This window comes from Miscanthus floridulus, chromosome 8, assembly GCF_019320115.1.
Source record: "Miscanthus floridulus cultivar M001 chromosome 8, ASM1932011v1, whole genome shotgun sequence".
Classification (NCBI taxonomy): Eukaryota; Viridiplantae; Streptophyta; class Magnoliopsida; order Poales; family Poaceae; genus Miscanthus; species Miscanthus floridulus.
The window spans coordinates 156068792-156091582 of NC_089587.1; the positions used below are offsets into that span (position 1 = coordinate 156068792).

Consider the following 22791-nt stretch of genomic DNA (forward strand, 5'->3'; position numbering starts at 1 on the left):
GGAGGATTTCTCTATGGAGGGGTGAGACTAGCTCTCACCCTTCAAAGAAGAGCCTCAGGATCATCGTAGAAATCTTTTAGCAAATTGAATCCACCCATACTTGACTTTGTTTTTAACAAAGCAAGTGTATTCCAAACTAGGAAAAATCACTAAAACTATACTAACCAAATATCTAGGCCACTGCCTTCCCTGGAAATGGCGCCAGAAATGCTTGTTGATATTTCTTATGACTATTGGACTAATTCCACAAGCGCACAGAATATATTGATACAACACTTCACTTGGGAGTATTCCAAGTATCGTATTTATTTCCATAGGGAAGGCGTAGTATGACTAAGACAGATGATTATATAATTTCTAGTGAATTACCTAGGCATGATTATAATGGAGTAAAGGAATGTAAATACTAATAACTAAAAATAAGAAAACAAAAGACACAACAATGGTCACAGAGTAGATGAAAATAAATTGAGTACTATCTTAAATAGTTTTCAACTTATCAATTACCTAGCAAGATAAGCAATGAATATACTTCAGAGCGTGCCTGCCCTAAACTCACCCTAAGGTTAATTAGGCACAAAGCACCATGAGCCCTATGATTTAATAACTAGTTCTAACATGGTGGAATATAGAGGATGGATAGGGCTATCACCACCTGCCAACGACTACCACAATATATCCTGAGAACTAGCCACAACCCAAGGTACCCTATAGTCTAAGCACCTCGCATACACTAAGTGATACTACTCTAACCTTGCGCTAAGATTAGAGCACCAACTAGTGATGAGGATCCCGTATATCAGAAACTTACTAACTAAACAAGATATAATCGAAATATTCACAACACAACTTTACTCTAATGCAAGTAAGTAAATGCTGAAAATAAGACAAGTACTAAAGCAACTATATAGAAAGCAAAAGTAGCTTACAAGAACTAATAGAGACTCCCGAAGACTTCTCCAAGCTCCTAGCTCTTCACTTCTTCACTCTCACTCTCACTACTAGCCTAAAGCTTGGACTAGAGAGAATGATTCTACTTGGGACACTTTACAACTGCGGTGAACTCCTCTACTTAAAGCACATATTAGCTGGGGGTATTTGTAGGCAACTAGAGAGTCAGCGAAGGAGACTTGGCCCCTAGGTGACACCATGGGGTGTCGGCCGGTGGTAGGATGCACCGCCATTGCATCCTACGGCATTGATTGCCCTCCCAAAGTCGGTTGCATGCCTATAGGTCTGTCACTTTAGTCGGTAACTTGGTTGTGAGTGTGATGGTGTGCCCTTCAATCCATGTGACAAGTGTGATGGCTTTCGGATCAAACCGACTTAAGATCAATGCTTGGATGTGCTTCTGGACATGCCACATCACCAATGACGTAGATCAGTGATGTGCAGGGGACAAGGTGGCATTGGGCGGTGCTAGGTGGCTGCCGGTCGACATGGCTCTATGGGTCCAGACTCCCCTGTCACATCCATTTATGCCTCCTATGCACTTGTTTTGCACCATTCTTGCTCAAATTCCTGCATTCAAATAGACTTCATGTACAAGTAGAATTCCATTAATAATAAACCAAACCTCTGCATTTTATGTTTATTTTTTCTTGGAATGTTTGCATTGTTGATGGTTAAAATAGGTGTTTAGTGACCATCAATAGCAACCTTCAGCCTCTAGTGTCCATCGAGCGCTCGTCATCGCTCGCACGCCTACCCCGGTCTAGCGGCCATCATGTACGCTCACCACTGCTCACACGCGGTCTTTCCTGCTACCATAAAGTCCGCTCGCTTGTAGATTATTCTGTAAACATTAGGAAATACCACCAAGCATTTGTAGCGCTGTTGCTGGGGAAGACACTCATTAAAAGAATCTATTAGGACATGTCCATGATAATATGTATGTGTAGTAGCCATTGCTCATGCAAGCTAACTTTGCTTGTTTTCTCCTATTGTGGATGAAATCAAGATAGTGTATGACTGGTTTTGCTCTGTCGACAAATTACATCGAGAACCCAGAGACACTCCAAAGGAAGGCCCGACCTCATGCCAAACCTTCTTCTACTACTCCGCCAGCATCCAAAACCGTCATTCAAGCACCATCTGATTAGAACACGATGGCCCAAAAGACTCTCCATGAGTACTGTACCCGTTGTTGCCAATGTGCCTGTTGGGCCCACCATCAACGTGGGCAACGCGAACTTTGAGCTCAAAACTGGTCTCATCACAATGGTGCAGGCTAGTCCATTCTGTGGATTGCCTAGTGAGGACGCCAACGCTCATCTTCAACAATTCCTAGAACGTTGTGGCACCATAGTCAAGAAGGGAGTCAACTCTGAGATCATTAGACTCTGTTTGTTTCCATTGTCCCTCTTGGGGAGGGCAAAGTAGTGGTTCTACAAGGAATAGGAAGCTTTTGACACCTGGACCATGTGTTCCATGCCATTCCTTATGAAGTTTGTCCCGATGGGCAAAACCAATGCCCTTCGTGGAAGAATTTCAAACTTCTAGCAGAATGCATCCGAGTCCATCCTCGAAGCATGGCAGAGGCTACAAGAATATATCCTTGGCTGCCCAAACCACGGGATGGAGAACTAGGTCATCCTCCACAATTTCTACAATGGGTTAACCCCCATATCAAGAGCCCATGTTGATGCTGCTGCTGGAGGGGCCTTCCTCTCACTCATGATCAACAGAGCCACAGCTCTAATCGAAAAGATGGTCTCTAACCAGGGCTGGAGTGAAGAAAGACTCTAGACCCAGCAAAAAGACATGCATACCGTGAAGTAGACAAACGGGCCATCGAAAAAGAAGCAATGTACGGCACCGTCCAAGCACTAGACTCGCATATGACATGCGAGGTTTGCGCAATGCCGGACACTCGGGGAATGACATCCCAGAAACCCGAGAAGACGTGTTGTACATGAACAACAACAAACAACGAGTTTCATTCGCAAGGAGTCTAAGGGTGGAACAATCAGTCGCGCCCACAGTATCAGGGAGGTAATTCTTGTTATAATTCAAATTTCTGAAATCAACCATCCCTTAAAGATTTAGTATTAGATCAAACAAAAATAAACAAAAACCTAACAAAGAAGCTTGTCGCTAATAATAAATGCTAGAAAATATTAATTCAAATATAGAAGGTTTAACTTCTTTAGTTAAAAATCAGCTAAGCTTTAATAAAATGTTTGAAACACAATTAGCTCAAATACCTACTGCAATTCCTGTTAATAATTCAGGGAAGATCCTGGGGTAACCCGAGTCTTCTTTTGAAAATGTTAATGCAGCGGCTACCAACAACTGAAGAAAAGTCCTGCTCAATGAACTTAAAACGGTGAGGCCTTCCCGAAGGTAAATCGGTAGTTATCACATATTTAAATTCAAATGCATTTTTTAAATTTCAAATCTCATGTTTATTTTTTTCCAAATGCATCAACATTTCTAAAATATCAAAAATACCATTTTCCAATTATTAGAATTTTTCTATAAATAAAATAAAAGAAAAAATGTTTTTATAAAATTCAAAAAGTAATAAAACTTTGCTGGAAAATCAATTTGAGCAAGTTTCGGTTCGAAACCTGGTCGAGCCACCAGCGGCCATCTTCAAAATGACTATTCGAAGCATCTAACCAAAGGGGGGGACCAGCAGGCCCACTGGTGGGTTGGGCGACACGTGGGGTCCGTCGACACCACCTTGCAGCCGTTGGCGCCTAGGCTTTTCAAACGGCTACTAGTTGCCCTCTTCCCCCTCTTGGCCGTTGGAGCCATGATGTTCAATAGAGAGCCAGGAGTGTGAGCTCTGCACTCAGTCTTCACTCTCCATTTCTCTCACACTCTCCACTTTCTCAAATTTGCTCCTTTCCAAAAATTTGCAAAAATTTCAAGCTCAAGGTTTCAAGGCAATCTCTCGAGTTGGTCGCTTTTGTTTTGTGCTAACATAACCTGATCTCGTGGCTTTGTTTGCCTTGTCGTTGTTTTTCTGCTATCATGAACAAGCTAGGGAGAAGGCTTTTTGGCATGCTCAAGAAGGCCACAAGATCAAGACGTACTCGTGGCAGCTCGAGCACGGAAATCCCGATGCATGAAGAAGCTACGCCAACAGAATCGCAAACAGAGCCGATGGAAGTGGAGGATGACGCACCCTACCTTGACTTGGAAGGAGACCGGGAACTGCAAGCGTACTCCCTACCTTGATTGTGATTTTGATCACACGCCCGCGTACGATCTGGACCTTCTTGAGAAAATAGGTATGGACGCTGAATTCTTCACGGTCTGAAAAGCTGTTGGATGGGAAGATGTTCCCCCGTCTGGGAGGAAGGTTCATGCCTTCTGACTATTTAGTTTTTATGCTACCTGCGAGAAGTTGAGAACGGGATATCTTTCCATCTTTTTGAAAAAGAATACTATCCTACATGGAAAGATCTCAGCTCACTTCTTGGTTTTCATAAAAGATGCTCTCTTGACCTTGATTACTCCCTGAGGTTTTAATCATCATAGTTTTTGGTCGGGCTAAGCTGTAGTTGCAAGTTTCAACCTCGTAATATGGATATTCACCATCCTACTTTGAGATTCATGCATCATTGGATCGTAGTGACTTTGTTTCCTAGAGATGATGTTAGCGTTGTTCGCAACAATGAATTAAAAATTCTCTATGCCATGCTTAAAAAGATTAAAATTTCTCCGGTTATGGCTATGATTAAACAATGACTAGAAAATTTCAAGGTCGGCCATATTACTGGCTCGTCCCTTATTACTCGTATTGCTTCAAAGATTGATGCGTTGGATGGTCAAAATGTTGTTTATATTTCTACCCCACGCCTCATCATTGATGAAAAGTATCTAGTTCAGGGACATACATTTAAACATGATGATACCGAAAATCTTATGTTTTTCTTCCCCGGATATACAAATGAGTTCCCGTTACCTAACTCAGAACTTCATTTGTATAATTTCTGGGAGCTAACCTTCACTCTTGTATCACAAGAGGAAGCCCGCAGGAATAATGTTTCTGGCTGGATGACAAGAAGCCGAGCTAGGAACGAAGCAGCAAGCTCCCAGCAGCCGCAGCATCAGCTACCATAGTCGCCGGCAGCCATGCAACAAATGTACCATGCGGGGTGGGTTCCAACTGGACAGGCACCAGGGTTCACACCCGGGTTCCAACCCCCACAACCGCATGAAGCTGGAGGGCCAGGATTGCAAAGTGCGGACAGCACAGAGTAGGCACAGGCTAGGCACGAATGGCAGCCTGTCCACTCTTCCGATTCCAATGGACTACCTCCACCGATCAGCCTGTTCGGGAGGCCGTAAACGATCGTGGATTATTTACTACTGGTTGATTTGGTGTAAGAGAAAAACACTGTTTCTGGCTCGAAATTTACAATCGTTTACGAGCAAGCGAACAGGCTGCAGAACACGGCGGTTTATCGCAACTAGAGACAGCCGTGAACTCGATGATATCAACCATCGGCTTGGAAATCTTGACATCCGCATAGGTGAGATACAAAACACGCTAAATACTCACGTATAGGGTGCAGCCTAATGGCAGCAGCAGACAGACCAAAGGATGATGCAAATGAACGTGTTGCTGAAGCAACAACATAACCACATGATGGGCTACTGGCAGTCACAGGGGTACAACCCCGGGCCATAGGCCTTGAGCTAGCTTGGGGGAGGACCCCCACTTCAGAGGTGACATGTATCTTGCACTCCCATTTTTATTTTTATTATCTTGTAAAAAATATTTAAACATGATAAAAGACCAAAAAATAAAATATGATAAAATAGAAAAAATATTTATTTGTTCTCTCATATATGTAATAAGAATATTTTAGTTCTTCATTCTTGAGATGATGAATAGGTGCTATGTCTTATATTTCTCTTGTGCTAGTTTATTAGCATTCTCCAAGATTTGAGTTTGTTGGCTAAAAAGTTCTCATCCTACAAACTTGAAACTAGTGGGTTACCAATGCATGATCTTTGTCTAAGTTGTTGCGAGTTATGATATGGTACAATGGAATTTGCTATGATTTTTGTTCTAAGAGAAACTTGATATTCGAAGTTTTTATTTTAAAATGCTAAAAAAATAAAAAGTTCCTCAATGATGACATGTCCTACGAAAGCCATATGATATTACACATTGCAAAAACCTTAGTCATATGCTGCTTGTTATCATGTTGAGCTTTGTCAAATTGTTGTGGCTCGTGTGAGATTTTTGTCATGCACCCATGATCAAGATTCACGTACACTCCAGATATAATATGCTGACTCTTACACTGAGAGTTATGCAAAAACATGTCATCCATCCACCAAATAGAAATACTCCATCCATGTGTCATGATCGCTCTCTAAAGTTTTCCTTTGCCAAAAGAAATTATGGGCTATGCTAAAAAATACATGCTAAAACATGAGAGAATTTTTTTTCATGCTAAAAAGCATGAGAGAAAAAAGGAGAGAAAAGAAAGATAGCCCATATTTTCAAAACAAAGCAAAGGTAGAAAGTCATGCAAAAAGGAGTTTAAATAAAAAAGATTAAAAATTCCCCGCACTTGCAATTCTTAATCAAAGTGTATGACTTGCATCTCCTTAGATCCGGTTTTTGACTTAGCAAAATTATGTGAAGCAAGTATGTCTCTCTTTCATCCCTACCTAAAGCTCCACAAAAGCCTATTAGAAGTAGGATGAAAAATAAGACAATATCAAAGCCTTTAATTTGGTGAGGACCATACACATTGAGAAATTTAGAGAATCATTTGAGGAACTTACTTTTATTTAAAAAAACTTCAAAACCTCCGGAAGGAAAAGTCGATCAAGAATGAATGAATGGTGATTATGTAAAACCGTTCTATCTTGCAACCGCCCAAGACATGGAAAAAGGTAAAAAAAAAGCCCCATAGGGATTGATATAAAATGGTGGAGAAATGACAACTTATTGAAATTAGGGAAGAATACTTTGTTATAGACATGGAAATCTTGAAATGTAATCGGCATTGTAGTAACTCCTGATCAACAACCTATGTCTTAGCTTTTGCTCGAGATCTTGGGGGATCTTGTTGGCGGTCCTTAAAGGCCAAATTTGACCACCAAATAAGATGCAAACAAAGGAGAACTAGCATAACTTACTCGCATATGTTATTTATATTAACATATTTCCACATATATTGGAGAATAATATTTTTGCAGGACACATAGCAAAAAAGTGTTGAAAATGTGCTCAAAGTGCGCAAAGACACAAAGCGTAATGCAATCTGATGTAAGCACAGGCCCACTACCAGACGAATCTGGCCCCAAGTGCCTAGGGGTAGGGCCCAAGCCCAGCAACAAATCGACCAAAGGAAGGCGGTTGTGGGGAAGCGCCACCCAGGGGCGAGCGACCCCAGGGGTCGGCCGACCCCCTAGTGTACCGCCCTCCCTCCTTCCACATGGTGGTCCCTCGACGCTCCTCCAAGGCGGTTGTGGGCGAATCTCCTCATAATATTCCCTGTGAACCGTCCTTATAGTAGTATAAAGAGGGATAGGCTCCCCCACTCAACACACCACACTTGGAGCCTCTCCCCCTCTACTCTTGTACTCTTTTACACTTTGTAGTATTTTGGAGCTAGGCAAAGCACATTTGGAGAGCAAGAACATCTAGGGGTACTTTTGGTATGAGAAATATCATTGGCTCCTTTATGGCTTTGTTCTCAATTTATCAATGTTGTTATGCTTATGATTTAGAGTTTGGTTCATTTGCTACTAGCTTAGTGTATGAAACCTTATGCTTAATCATTCATACAATATATATGGATGGGGTAGTCAATCTAAGCTACAGTGGTGGTTCATTGTACCTTTGGGTTTGCCCTTGTCTTAGGCTTGACAATCCGTTGGGTTGGAGCTCCTGGGAGACTTGGATAGTTTTCATATACATGGGCGTGGTGCCTGGGTATCTTGAGAACCAATGAATATCACTGTGCACCATAGAAGAGTCTAAATTACCTTAGGCGCTTGCTTGTAAACTAGTGATCGTTTGGTCTCCCCGGGTGTGGGGGTATGGCCCCCGGTATCCACAAGACAAGACATGGGTCGCACCCTCAGAGGTGGCCCAACCCACAAGATCAAGACGTGCACGGCACTGGTCGACGTGCACCGCAAGATATTATATAGTACCAAATTGGATACTTTCCTTATAACCCTACCCCTAGTCGTCAGATCTACATACATCCCATATTCAATACAATACAATACACCAAAGACACAGGACGTAGGGTATTATATCGATCAGGCAGCCCGAACCTGTCTAAATCGATGTCTCTGCGCCTTGTGTCACCATCCGGTTCCTATCACGCGCACCTCCACCGATCAATATACCTTCGTAGGATACCCCTCGGACAACTACCGAGCATCTTTTGTCAACAGTTGGCGCGCCAGGTAGAGGTGTGCGTTTGATCCCTAGCGAACTAGATGGGATCTCAAGATCAATGTTGTTCGCGGCAACTCCGGCGGCTGCGATGACGTCCCTGGCCTACCCGATGAGACCCGACATCATCTACAAGACCATAATGATCGACGAGTTCTGTGATCGAGTACCCACTCTGACTCCTTCTCGCCGAGTCCGAGTGTCGGCTCCGACCCCTTCACGCATCTGCACGCACCGCACAGAGGAGACTTGTTCATCAAGGATTTCTTTATCCATCACACCAGGAGCTTCTGTGGCCTCCGTAGCACGGAGGACGGCTAGACCTGCTGCAGCTATCGGTATGCACTGGGAGATTGAAGATTGAAGCAAGCACCAACGGGCCTCAAGCTAAAATCGCCAATGGCGCTGCTACCCTTCTCAAGGGGCTGCACGTACGGACTACGGAGTCCCAGCTGACGTACATGTTCGAGTCAACATCTCCATAGAGCGACTACATCTCAATACAATACACCAAAGACATAGGACGTAGGGTATTACGTCGATCAGATGGTCCGAACCTGTCTAAATCGCTGTCTCTGCGCCTTGTGTCACCATCCGGTTCCTGATTACGCGCACCTCTGCCGATCAATCTACCTTAATGGGATACCCCTCGGAAAACTGCCGAGTATCTTTTGTCGACAGTTGGCGCACCAGGTAGGGGATGTGTGCTCCATGGCGAAACAGATGGCGTACCTCAAGATCTACGTCATTTGTGGTCGCTCGGCTGATCGAGGCAACATCACGACGCCACTCGCGGCGGGGTGTCATGGCGAGTCTAGCGGCGGCCCTGTGCTTTCTCCGTAGCCTGGGACAGCCCGATAGATCAGACTTGGTCATGACACACTTCAAAGCCGTCACCTAGGAGGAGGCGTACACATCCAGCATGCATTCGTGAATGGCCACGCGATCCAGATTTTGATATATATACATCTGCATGCACGCATGCATGTAGAATTCATCTACAACTTGATCTCAATACAAGCGTCGATCTCGTAACCGTCGTCCTACGGCAACCCGCGTTAGAGGACCCCGTCGTCTACACGTCACTTGCCGATGCCATCGGCGGCTCCCAAGGATCCGGTCTCGATGCACCTGCCATGCACGTCTAGCCATGAAGAAGAAAAGAGTACTATATTAAAGGCATGAAAGCTAATTAAGGCTTGTATGAGTATATGTATATACGTACACCTTAAGCAGGCAAGCACGATTTCCCTTGCTTGTTGCCGTATGAATACCTTCAGGATCCGACCTCGACGCCGCAAGTCCTACGTGATTTATCTCTCCAAATCTGATCTGACTAAGGCTGACCAGACGTTCTACCTAAAGCTAAGTCATACTTTAATATTCTTCTAAATATTCTCCAATCTCCGTATATCGCCATAATATTTCTCCAAGTTGTTTTCTCCATGTTTACTCTCCAAACGATTTTCCGAACCCCCGAACAGTCATGTTAAAGCTCGGATACCTCTAGAGACGGCCCTGTCTCTGGCTCCTCCCTACACGTGCATGAGCGTCTACCCTTTGCGTTATGGGTGGTCGGCAGCGGCTTCTTAGCGACGCTTTGTTCTTCCTATACGCACACGGGCTCCACGCTCCGTGTTATGGTTAACGGGCTAGCTAGGGCTAGAGACTTAGCTACACACTAACTAGTCGGGCGGTTTATATTAAATATAAATAATCTTCACACCAACTAATCGCCGAGCTACATACGCTATTTCATCATCATTGCTGATTTTTCTCTGGAGTTCATATATTTTTACATCATGTACTACCCGTTCTACAAATTTGTATTGCAGGATCATTGTCCAGGTGATCGGACCACCTGGTGCTCGGACTTCTCCACTGATCAACAGGTCGGACCGCTAGGTTCATGGACTTCGTCGCTGACCAGTTGAATGGACTGTTCGCCGGTCGCTTCTACTCAATGCTCACTTCGCCGCCGACCAGTTAACTAGACTGTTTGTCGCTCGTACTTCATCACTAGCTACGCCGGGGGCTCCTCAGTGCTCGGACATCGCTAGATGCGCCAGGGACTCCTCGGTGCTCGGACATCGCCAACAACGTCGGTTACTCCTCGACGCTCAGATTCTTCGTGGTCGGGGACTAAGTGGGCACACTTCACCCCACTTTACCTTGCCGACATCTCCATCTACGCCGGGGACTCCTTAGTGCTTGGACATCGCCAGCTACGTCGGGGACTCCTCGGTGCTCGGACATCGCTAGCTACGTCGGGGACTCCTCGGTGCTCGGACATCGCCAGCCAGGGACTCCTCGGTGCTCAGACATCGACATCTATACCGGAGACTCTTCGGTGCTCGGACATCGCCAGCTACATCGGGAACTCCTCGGTGCTCGGACATCGCTAGCTACGCCGGGAACTCCTCGGTGCTCGAACATCGCCAGCTATACTGGGGACTCCTCGGTGCTCGGACGTCTCTAGCTACGCTAGGGACTCCTCGGTGCTCGGACGTCGCCAGCTACACCAGGGACTCCCTTGATGGTAGAATCTTGCTACGCCTCATCGGTGTGCTATCAAGCTACTCCATGTTGTTCGGATCAAGGTGCTGATCTTGGGCAGCACATCTGATGTCTTGATACGCACATGTCAGACGACGTCGGCAAGCTTTCATACTTCTTTTTCTTTTACCCTGCTACATGATTCATTCTTCATCTTCCAGCATGCTCGGGGACTAAGTGGGCACACTTCATCTTACGGTGAATATGCGCTTTTCAATTCAGAGCTCCGCCCGTGGACTGGTTGCCTGCTCGGCCGATCTTCTGTCTTTCTTCTACTTTCTGACCCTGGCACCACGTGACTATGTCACATACTGTCAGGCTCGGCGACTAATTGTGGGGTTATGGCCCCCGGTATCCACAAGACAAGACATGGACCTCACCCTCAGAGGTGGCCCAGCCCACAAGATCAAGGCGTGCACAGCACTGGTCGACGTGCACCGCAAGATATTGTATAGTACCAAATAGAATACTTTTTTTGTAACCCTACCCCTCCAGAGTATATAAGGAGAGGCAGGGGTCCCCTAGTCGTCAGATCTACATACATCGCATATTCAATACAATACACCAAAGACACAGGACGTAGGGTATTACATCGATTAGACGGCCCAAACCTGTCTAAATCGCTCTCTGCGCCTTGTGTCACCATCCGGTTCCTATCACGCGCACCTCCACCGATCAATATACCTTCGTGGGATACCCCTCGGAGGACTGCCGAGCATCTTTTGTTGACACCGGGTGCCTGGGTGCTTAGAACTAAGTCCTAGCCATGTAGTTGTATGACTATCTGCTAATCTTTGCACAGCAACACTAGGATACCTATAAGCCTACTCCTATTTAGGTTATATTCTTTTATTCTTTATTCTTTATTTTATCATTGAGATTGATGTTGATGGTCCTTAAACATCAATTTGGACCAACAACATCGCACCAAAAATGGGACTAAACAACACCAAAGTAGACATTTATGTTTACAATCCACCTATTTCCACTTGTACTTGGAGATCTTTGCTCACGCTGAAAAACTATACAAAAATATCAAATATCAAGCACTAGAAGCAATTGGAGCAAGGAAGGGCCACCATGGGCCACTTGGTAGGGTCACCTGACCCCACCATGCGTTGGTCGATGTGGCACCTCAAGTGCCACCGCACCAATCCATGTGAGTGGCCAGGAAACACAATCTCAAGCCTTCTCCACCGTTGATTTCAAGTCAATGCAAGATCAAAGGCAGAAAAGTGGCTACGCATGGATTCTTGGACCCACCAGTGATGTGTCGATGCTCAAATGAACAAATGCCCTCATACCCACACTTTACTACACCCTTAGGGCCCCACACGAAAGGAGGAGGGCCCACTCATCAGTGGGGGTCGGCTAACGCCCTACCACGTCGCCCGACGACCCACTTTCACCAAACCGACTCTCCTTTGGACACATGCAAGAAGGCACGGTTTGGAGTAATGTGGTGCATCGGTTTAAGGCTGTTTCATTGGCGGTTGATCCAAGGGTTGTGAGAGGCCCTCCCATGGATTGATGGCAAGGCATGGAGTAGCCCCTACTCCACCTCTCCACTATAAATAGGACCCCTCTCCCTCACTTGTAACACACATCAAAAGAGAAGCTCTCTCTACTCTCTCAAGATGTAGTTCTAGTAGTAGTGCTAGTCTTGGTGGGACCTCTGCTCAGAGTCTAGAGCAGTATTCAGGAGTGTGGTATAGCTTTGTTTCTCTCTTGTAAATACTTTATTTATTTTGTTATGTTACTTTATATGCAAGTACTCGTACTATTCAAGTCTTTTACTCTAAGTACTAGTCTTGTGCTCTAGTTATACTTTGGGATATGCTTATACTCCTTTGATAAGTGGGCTCTCAATAGCATGGGTTCTTCATCACTAGCTGATGCTCTAGTCTTAACGTGAGGCTAGGTTGTATCAAATAGTGTAAGCATGGTGCTTATACTATCGGGTACCTTGGAATGTGGCTAGGCCTCCGGATGATTGGGGAAGTTGGCGGGTGGTGACATCCCTATCCATCCTATGTATTCTCCTACGATAGGTCTAGTTGTTAAATCATAGGGCTCGTGGTGCTTTGTGCCCAATCAACCCTTTGGTGAGTTTGGGGCAGGTACGCCCCAAAGTGCTATTGCATCCTACCTTGCACTATCTTGGTTTATCAATATCACCTTAGCCGCTAGCTAGAGTTGTGCTTAATAGAAGTAACTAGTATTCTTGTGTTCCCTTTCTTACTGTAACACCCTGTATTTTATGGGTTATTAATTAAGTAAATTAATGGCTAGGTTGGATAAATAATTTCTAGTTAAATTTGATTGTGTCACTTCCTTAGGAATAAAAATATGCTTGCATATGCATATCGACATACATCGATTAGTGGATAAATAGATAATCATGTACACATGTTTATCTTAGCTTTTTCCTTGTGCGTGGTTTATCATGAATGTGCGTGACTATGCAGGCAAGCAACGATTTTGCGGATTTTGATTAAAAAGAAATTATAGAACCTATAGCATAGGCACACTTGTTTGATATTTAGTTTCCTGTGAGCTCTAGTAGATGACGATTAAATTCTCAGTGGAGCCCATCAGGCATATAATTGCATGAGTAAACATAGTTGCTGCCGTGTGCATAGGAGAACCAAGAGGCTACATAGTAGGTTGATGGTTATGCATGTCTGTCAGATTAATTGTGGGATGGCGTATGATCTTGCAAATAATTTCATATACTCCTTGATTAGTTTAAATAATAGTCGGTTAAAGTAATGATTGTGAGGCAAGCTAGCTATTAGAGATACACTAATCAAATACATTCGTAGCTGCATGCATATGTGCACGAGTGAATATATTTGCGTGGTGATTAAAGTATTCAGTGCCCTTGCTGTCAGCGGGAATATATAACTAATAGTTGAAATTAGTCTATCTTTTATCAACGGTTTACCGGCTATAATAGATCGTACAATATTCGTGGAGCTTGTAGTCAAACATGGGATACATAAATAAAACACGTATGCATGAACATGCAGGTTTTCATAGTATCGACGATTAGCTAACAAGGTCAATGGGCCCCAGCTGTCATAGATCCTCATTGGTTAGATATTGCATTAGTTCATTACGTGAAGGAGTTGATAGGATCAAACAAGGTCTGTGTTGCCCAAGGTGCTGCCATATTAGTAGGCCCCATCTGTCATACAGCAATAAGTGCTAGTACCTACTATCCAGTATACATTCACGTATTCACCAAAGCCAGTAAAATAATCATCAATCTCATCCGTCTGCTAGAGTAGACACGAAGCTTCTCCACACTACGTGAGCTCGCAGCTGATAGATTTCTAACTGGTCGATCTCATCCGTTCGGCCATTTAGATTATTTAACTGTGGGACTCGAGTCTTCTCGGGTGGCCGAGACGGCCTCCAGGCGCCCTATAAATAGGACCTCGCGGCGCTGAAGCTCGGCACACACAAGCAGGCCACCAGCTCAACGAGCTCGTCGTCGTCGTAGTAAAAGGGCCGCGCTCGTCAACGAGCTCATCGGCACGGTGAAGCGCTGTAGGAATAACTAGAGCTAGTAAAGTTACGGTCTGTTCGCCGGTTGGTTTCTGAGTTGGTTTAGGCTGGCTAGTTATGGTTTGTTGTTAGAGGAAAATACTGTTGGCTGGCTGGTTTGGACTGGCTGAAACCAACCAGCGAACATGGTGTTAGGGTGAGTATGAAGTAGCTCAAAGTGGCTCATACTTCCACTAGGGATTTTGTCTGACGGCAAAGATGCTGCCCAAATAATGCTAGAGAGAAGTAAAAGATTATTTTTTTATATTGATGTTGTGATAAGGCAAGCAGCTTACATGTTATTACTCTCTATTTATTTTTCTGCACTGAGTAACAAGGCAAACAGCCTATCTACTAACACGCTAACACTCTGCAAACATTTATATTCAAGTTATTTACATTTTGCGTGCGTTTTATATTACGGTTGTGGTGTTGCCTTCACATTTCGTGTGCGTTTTACATTTCTGTTCTGGGGTTGTCTTTTCCTTTCACGTGTGTTCTATATTTCTGTTGTGATGTTACAATTACCTTCCGCACTATTTATATTTCATAGGCTATTTATATTTCACGTATTTTCTATACTCGCGATGCTATTTATATTTCACGTGCCGTTTATATTCCGTGATGTTGTGTTTAATTAAGTTGTTGTGATGCTTAAATTTTTTGTGCACTTTGATTTTACGCCATTATGCTATCCAAATATTTTATAAAGCTATTGTTGCGACACAATCACATTGTGTCGGTCATGGCAGGTCTGTCTTGACTTCTCCAATGGGGATGGCTCTTGCTCCGAACAGAGTGCTTTGTGATGGATCCGTAGGAGCGACCATGCACTAGTAAGTCAAGAGATGGGATTTCTATAGGACCAAAGAGCTCTGCTCTTCTCGAACATGCGTATGGGCATGGTGTTCTGGTAGAGGCCGTTGATGTCTGTGTACCCCTCTATAGAGTGTAAAAACGTGAAATTTTACCCCTGTGACTCCCGGGTTGGGAAGCTTGCGATTATGTGTGGCATTAGTTTAAAATATTGTATCGATGATGTGTTTAATATTTCTTGCTTCCACGCATTCTGCTGATTTTGTTAGTATCATGTATCTGTTTGCTGAGTATGATTTATCGTCCCACCCTTGCTTTTAAATATGTTTTTTTTAGCTTACGACTGTGGACTAAAGTAGACGGGAAGGCGAACGATTGGGTGTAGCTATAGTAGTACCTAGTAGCTAGAATGCTACGTCTTGCAAGGTTATAAATTAGCTTTTACAACCGTCCGGTGGCTGTCCTTTATAGGCCCTAGTCGGGGGCGTGACACTTGCCGTCCTCCTACTTAATTATGCTTCCCTTTTACCTTTTCATGATGGGATCTCTGTATGTATCAGTTACTCTCACTCTAGTCGGTAAATTAGTTAGCCGATACGTGATGGCTACCTATCAACTTCTTTAGCTATTGCTTCTTTGTAGATAAATATGATACCCTAGAATACTTCAGGGTAAAATGCTATAACAATATTTTATGCGCTTGCGGAATTATCTACTTAGCATAAGAAATATCAACAAGCATTTCTGGCACCATTGCCGAAAAGTATTGGCCTAAGGATTTTGATATTGAACATGATGTCTACTAATCTAGTTTACCACTAGCTTTTGTGGGATTATCCTTGTCCTATTGAGTGTGGAATAAACAGGGCAACATCAACCGTTCAACCTTCTGTCTTATTTCCACAAGAAAAAAAAAGAGAAGAATCATTAAGAGTTTAGGGTGCCTGGTCATCCATGAATCTTGAACACCTTCACCCTGCCATTATGTGTACACATGCATTCTAACCATGTACAGATGGAGAAAACAAAAGGAGAAAAATCTTCATCATTTGTGATGGAACAAAGGTGTTGTATTACTCACAACTCCATTTCAAGTTTTTGGTGATAACAAAATCGATCAAGGTATGTGAGAATCTACCATCCTAGATTTATCTTTCCACTTTGTTCTTACCATTCCATGTAAGCTTGAATCATTAAATGTCTAGTGCTTTCTTTGGGTGGCTTCTAGATTCTGAGCTATATTCGGGCACTGTGCCTAGTCTAAGTAGATGGTATTTTCCATTGTTATTGATCTATTCGATGCTCTTAGCCTAGCTTAATTTGTAGTAGACGTATGTTAAACAGGACCAACGGATCCATATGTTGGCAATGCCATTCGGTGTATATCAGTTGATGGTTCACGCTACGAGAAAAAGCTAAGGCCTAGACTCTCATGCATCTCATTCATTTAGTCAGCTTTTCTTTCCAAAACCATTGCATGTCTGTTTAGTTGCATTCATCTGCTCTGTTTGCATCAATTTGCATTAAAAAAGCATGGTTCTCTAGTTTACCATTTATGTTCTCATCTCCACTTGAATTAATCTTTATATGCTTTCATGCTTCCTTCTAGTATGTTTTGGTTTGGGAGTACTGCCTCATACTTCCATAGGTTTTTAAATTAAGCATGATGCTTAGTTTAAATAGCCTTAATCAAATTAGACATGGGCGTGATGCTTAGATTAAATAGCCTTCTTAATCCAATTAGACATGGAGTCTAGTTTGGTTGTTGAACCAAAAATTGCTTGTATAGACATTGGTTGTATCTACGGTCTAACCAGTGCCGGAAATTGTAAATTTGAGTGGGTAAGTCTTTGAGATAAATTAAAAAATGAAGATAAAGTCTTGTGATATACTTCAACAAATTTTGCGCATCATGAAAAAAGAGTCACCTCTCATCTTTGAAGGATGCATTGTGAATACTTTATGAAAATCTCTCTTTTGTGTCATGTTGTGCTTTTTGAAAGTTTTTGCAAGAACTTGATGAACAATAAACAAGTGCTCAAAAACATGTGGAAAAGGACCTTTGCTAACTAAACAGGAGCACCAGCTCGTTAGCATAGAAGAAAGCCTTTAGCCCCAATGACAACAATCACCCTTGTTTCTTTGTGAATTTCTTCGGGTATATGTAGTCCACTAACCTTTGCAGGGAAGAGAAATGGAACCTTGATCAAGAAGGAGGTGAGGCATACATCTCCAAGGCCACAACAATCCTGCCAAACCAAAACCAAAATGAAGATCAAGATGGTGTGGCAGAAACAAGAAGAGCAATCATCCCTATCCATCTCTGGGATCGGATGATTCAAATTCAAGCTAAATTCAATGGGGAAGTCATGCTCAATTGACTTGACACAATAAGCCCTCGGTATGTATCCCATATTTAATTTTTGCATAAGTTTTGAATTTTGCTCTTTCAAGTTTATCTTTAAATACAAACCCTTTTCTTTCATGCATAATAAATTAGAACAATCTTGTCTTATGTCTAAAAAAACTGAAAAATAAAATTAAAAATAATAAAATAAAAATTCACTCGCATTGTTTCTTTGCATAATAAGCTTGCACCCACTCCTCTAATAAAGCCTCTCTTAATAAAAAAACAATGAGGGAAGAAAATGCTTCGGTGACAAGTTCCCTTTGGGTATCTTTGTTTTCTAACTATTTTTAAGATTGAAAAAAAATGAAGGGAGTACCATGTCCAAGAACATGATTCTTGCATCAACTCAACATTTTGATACTTTTTGGCAATGGAAGATACTTCAAGATATACTCCAATACTAACACTTGGATTTTGATTGCACAAAAAGTGTGGGGGAGTACATCTTCTCCTGATCCATCCTTGCTAAATTCTATTTTGAGTTAGAGATGTTGCCCCTTGCCTTTCCTGAAAAAAAGAGTTTAGTCTCTTCTCTTTGTTCTCACCCGAAAAAAGAAGTAACTTTATAAAGTGAGAACAAAAGCATCTTGTAGAACTTGTATCCTTCGGGTATTTTTGTCACTCAACCTTTTAGGTTCAACACAAAAAGGATGAAGGGTCAAAACAAGGTGACAAAAACTTGACAAAACATCATTCAACATTGGAGTACACTCTAAGGGATGCCCCAAAATCTACACTAGGCTTTTTATGTCGAGTGACATAAAAGTCCTAATGTGGGGGAGTGTTGGTATTTTATAGCATAAATAAGAAATTAAGAATTCTACAAGCGCACAAATATACCATTGTAGCATTTCACTGGGAGTAATCCAGGTATCGTTATTTATATTTTTACCACTAGGAGGAAGGATGACAAGGATGGTATTTATAAATATTTATTTATGATAAAATCATTAACTTAAACACTTACTCTTATACAGGGGTAAGTTTAAGATACTCAATAATATAAGTTTATAACGATTCAGAGAGAAGTAGATACTCATAAAATATTATATAGTTAATTTAAGTAATAAACAAATAAAAGAATTCTAGTTATTTAATAAATACATTAAGACAATAATCACTTCTTATTTATATATAAGGGACATTATTAAAAGAGAGATATAAAAGTATAACTACTCAATTAATGACTCCGGTCCTACTAGGCCTACACGCTGAGCTTGGACTACAGAGAATCAATGAGAAAATGTCACACACATTGATCTTCCAAGTCTCAGAGTATAAGTAGTATCCACAGGCAAAACTATGTCTAAGCACCATGCTTACACAAAGTTCGGCCATTCAACTCACTCGAGTACTGAATTGAGCACTCTATGAACTCATATATAAACTCAAAGGAAACTAAAGTTATACTAAACATATACTTGAAATAAACTAAGAACATATTAAAGAGAAACATAATATAAATTAAGATCAAAGTCACAATAAGAAATAAAGGATACATTGACATTAAGTCTTCTAGAGACAGATCCGGAATCCCGAGGAATAACACTAATCTTACTTAAGCTAACTATACTAGAACTAATGATATATGAAGTTCTACTCTCTTCTTCTGAATTGGATCTCTGAATGAATCAGGATGCCTTCCAGGAGGGGGTCTGGGGGTCCTTTTATAGGTACGATGGAGTAGCAGGCAAGTAATCGCCACATCATCGATCCTCACCAATTGTCACGACCACCAATGGATCAAACTGACTTGAATAAAGGGTGGATATTGATCCTCAAAGTAAGTGGAGAAACCACGGCCCTGACAGGTGGGTCCAGAGGGGTCGCCCGACCTACAAGTGGGTCACCCGACCCCACCATGGCCCCCATCCACGTGGAAATACGTCTTTGGCCCATGAAGGATGGTTTGGGGCCCTATGGAGTTGGTTTCATTGCGATTGGATTTGATCCCTTGTAAGAATATGGTTCACTTTATCTTATTTTCTGAGTAAATTCACCTATAATTATAAAATCACCAAAACTCATGGAAATAGTTAATTTAAATCACTACACCTATGTTTGTGATTAATTTTGAGAATGAATTAAAGGTAAATTGATGGGTTTATAATCATCAATATTGATCGTCAATAGGGAGGCTGTCCGATTCATCTCTCAGGCCTCCGCCACTTTGGCATGCTGGTTTGCACTCCCTCTACCCACTCTTGCTTTGTTCATATAAGTTTGATATGCTGAAAGATGCTATATACTAAAATTAAACTTAAAATGTGAATCATACCAAAATATGAACATGACTTTATAAAGATTGTCCAACATAAACTTTATTCCTGGTTCATATGCTTGTTACTTGTGGACATATATATCTATATTAGGAAAACATATCAACTAAGTTGTTGTAAAGTTTGATATGGTAAAGACTAAAGAAATCCTATCTTTATATGTAAGTTCTTGGAGATTTCTTGTTTTGATAAAATATCAAAATTAATAGCTTCACTTCTCCTTAATGGTGAGATTTCTTACCAAAGCCAAATACCATGTTATATGTTGAAAATCTTCCACATATGCTACTTGTCTTTGTATTGAGGTTTTCAAACTTTGTTGACCTATGCTGAGAATTTTATCATGCTCTTAAGATCAAGGTCACGTACACTCCACCAAATGTATGCTATACTTCTACACTAGAAGTAAGCAAAAACATGCCTTTACATTTCCACCAAATAAATACTCCATGTTTGCTAGCATGATCTTTCTCCATCATTCTCATAAATGAGGCATGGACTATGCAAAAGTATTGGAAAGAAAAAAGAAAAAAAGGTGGACACATGAAGGTCTATAAAAAAATGTGAGGACACATTTTGGTCCATAGTCAAGCAAAAAAAAACTAGCCTGCTCTCAAACAAATGATGGAGAAAGAATCATTGTTATGGAGTAATCATGATCATCCTACTTCCACTCACATGCACACCTTGATATGAGTATATGATATTTTCTCCATGGATCAATTGTCTGACTTAGCAATATATGCAATTCAAGTGCGCTTTACTCTTATCCTACCCTGAAGCTTATTAGAAGTCAGAAAGAAGGTAAAGCGTCAATATCTTTGTGAGGATATATACACCATTGAGTGATTTGAGACTACCATTTGAGAAGAAGTATGAGCTAAGTTTTCAATTCCAAAAGTTATAAAAACTCCAAGTATGCTTCATAGGGGATAGTGATGACTTGGTGTCATAGTTGTTCCACTTTTCAACAGCTCAAGATGACATGGTAGCCACTTCAAAATCCACAAGGTACGAGGTATGACTTGGTATATCTTTTATCTTAGCATCATTTCTTTTGAAGTCTTGTTTCATATCAAGTTGCACTTGAATCTTTGTTTTCCCGCTTTGCTCGGGATGAGCAAAGGTTCAGTGTGGGGAAGCTTGTTGATGGTCCTTAAACATCAATTTTGACCATCAACATCGCACCAAAATGAGACTAAACAACACCATAGTAGTGACTTATGTTTACAATTCACCTATTTCCACTTGTACTTGGAGATCTTTGCTCATGCAGGAAAATAATACAAAAATATCAAATATCAAGCACTAGAAGTAATTGGAGCAAGGCAGGGCCACCATGGGCCACTTGGTGGGGTCGCCCGACCACACCATGTGTTGGCCGATGTGACACCTCTAGTGCCACCTCACCAATCCATGTGAGTGGCCAAGAAACACACTGTCAAGTTTTCTCCACCATTGATTTCAAGTGGGTGCAAAATCAAAGGCAGAAAAGAGGCCACACATGGATTGTTGCACCCACCAGTGATGTCTCGGTGCTCAAACGAACAAATGCCTTCATACCCACACTTTACTACACCCCTAGGGGCCGCACACCAAAGGAGGAGGGCCCACTTGTTAGTGGGGCATCGGCCGATGCCCTACCACATCACTCGATGGCCCACTTCCACCAAACTGACTCTCCTTTGGACACATGCAAGAAGGCACAGTTTGGAGCAACATGGTGCGTCGATTTAAGGCGGTTTCATTGTCGGTTGATACAAGGGTTGTTAGAGGCTCTCCCCTAGATTAATGACACGGCATGGAGTAGCTCCTACACCTCTTCACTATAAATAAGACCCCTCTCCCTCACTTGTAACACACACCAAAAGAGAAGCTCTCTCTATTCTCTTAAGATGTAGTTCTAGTAGTAGTGGTAGTCTTGGTGGGACCTCTACTTAGAGTCTGGAGCAGTCTTTAGGAGTTTGGTATAGCTTTGTTTCTCTCTTGTAAATACTTTATTTATTTCATTGTGTTACTTTCTATGCAAATACACTATTTCAAGTCTTTTACTCTAAGTACTAGTCTTGTGCTCTAGTTATACTTTGGGTTATGCTTATAGTCCTTTGATAAGTAGGCTCTCAATAGCATGGGATTCTTCGTCACTAGTTGATGCTCTAGTCTGAACGTGAGGCTAGGTAGTATCAAATATTGTAAGCATGGTTCTTATACTATCGGGTACCTTGGAATGTGGCTAGGCCTTCAGATAGATTGTGGTAGTTGGTAGGTGGTGACAGCCCTGTCCATCCTATGTATTCCCCCACGATAGGCATAGTTGTTAAATCATAGGGCTCATGGTGCTTTGTGCCCAATTAACCCTTTGGGTGAGTTTGGGGCAGGTACGCCCTGAAGGGCTATTGCATCCTACCTTGCACTATCTTGGTTTATTAGTATTGTCACAGTTGCTAGCTAGAGTTGTGCTTGAATAGAAGTAACTTAGTATTCTTGTGTTCCCTTTCTTATTGTCCTCCTACTTAATTATGATTCTGTTTTACCTTTTCATGATTGGATCTTTGTGTGTCACCCCACTTTATTGTATATCACTTACCCCCACTTTAGTCTAGTTGGTATACTAGTTAGCAGATATGTGATGGGTAACTATCAACTTCTTTAGCCATTTCTTCCCTGTGGATAAATATGATACCCTGGAATACTCCTGGGTGAAAAGCTACGATTTTGTGCCCTTGCGGAATTATCTACTTGAGCATAAAAATATCAACAATTGGTTTGTGTGTCACACTATCCAATAT

The 22791-nt window shown here is 42.1% G+C and overlaps 1 non-coding gene across 1 annotated transcript; it reads right to left on the reverse strand.

Annotated features, from left to right (window-relative positions):
- Positions 1-2472: 2472 nt before the first annotated feature.
- LOC136478766 (small nucleolar RNA R71) lies at positions 2473-2579 on the reverse strand. Its single transcript, XR_010764477.1, has one exon. It is a non-coding gene; the product is annotated as a small nucleolar RNA R71 (small nucleolar RNA).
- Positions 2580-22791: the final 20212 nt, after the last annotated feature.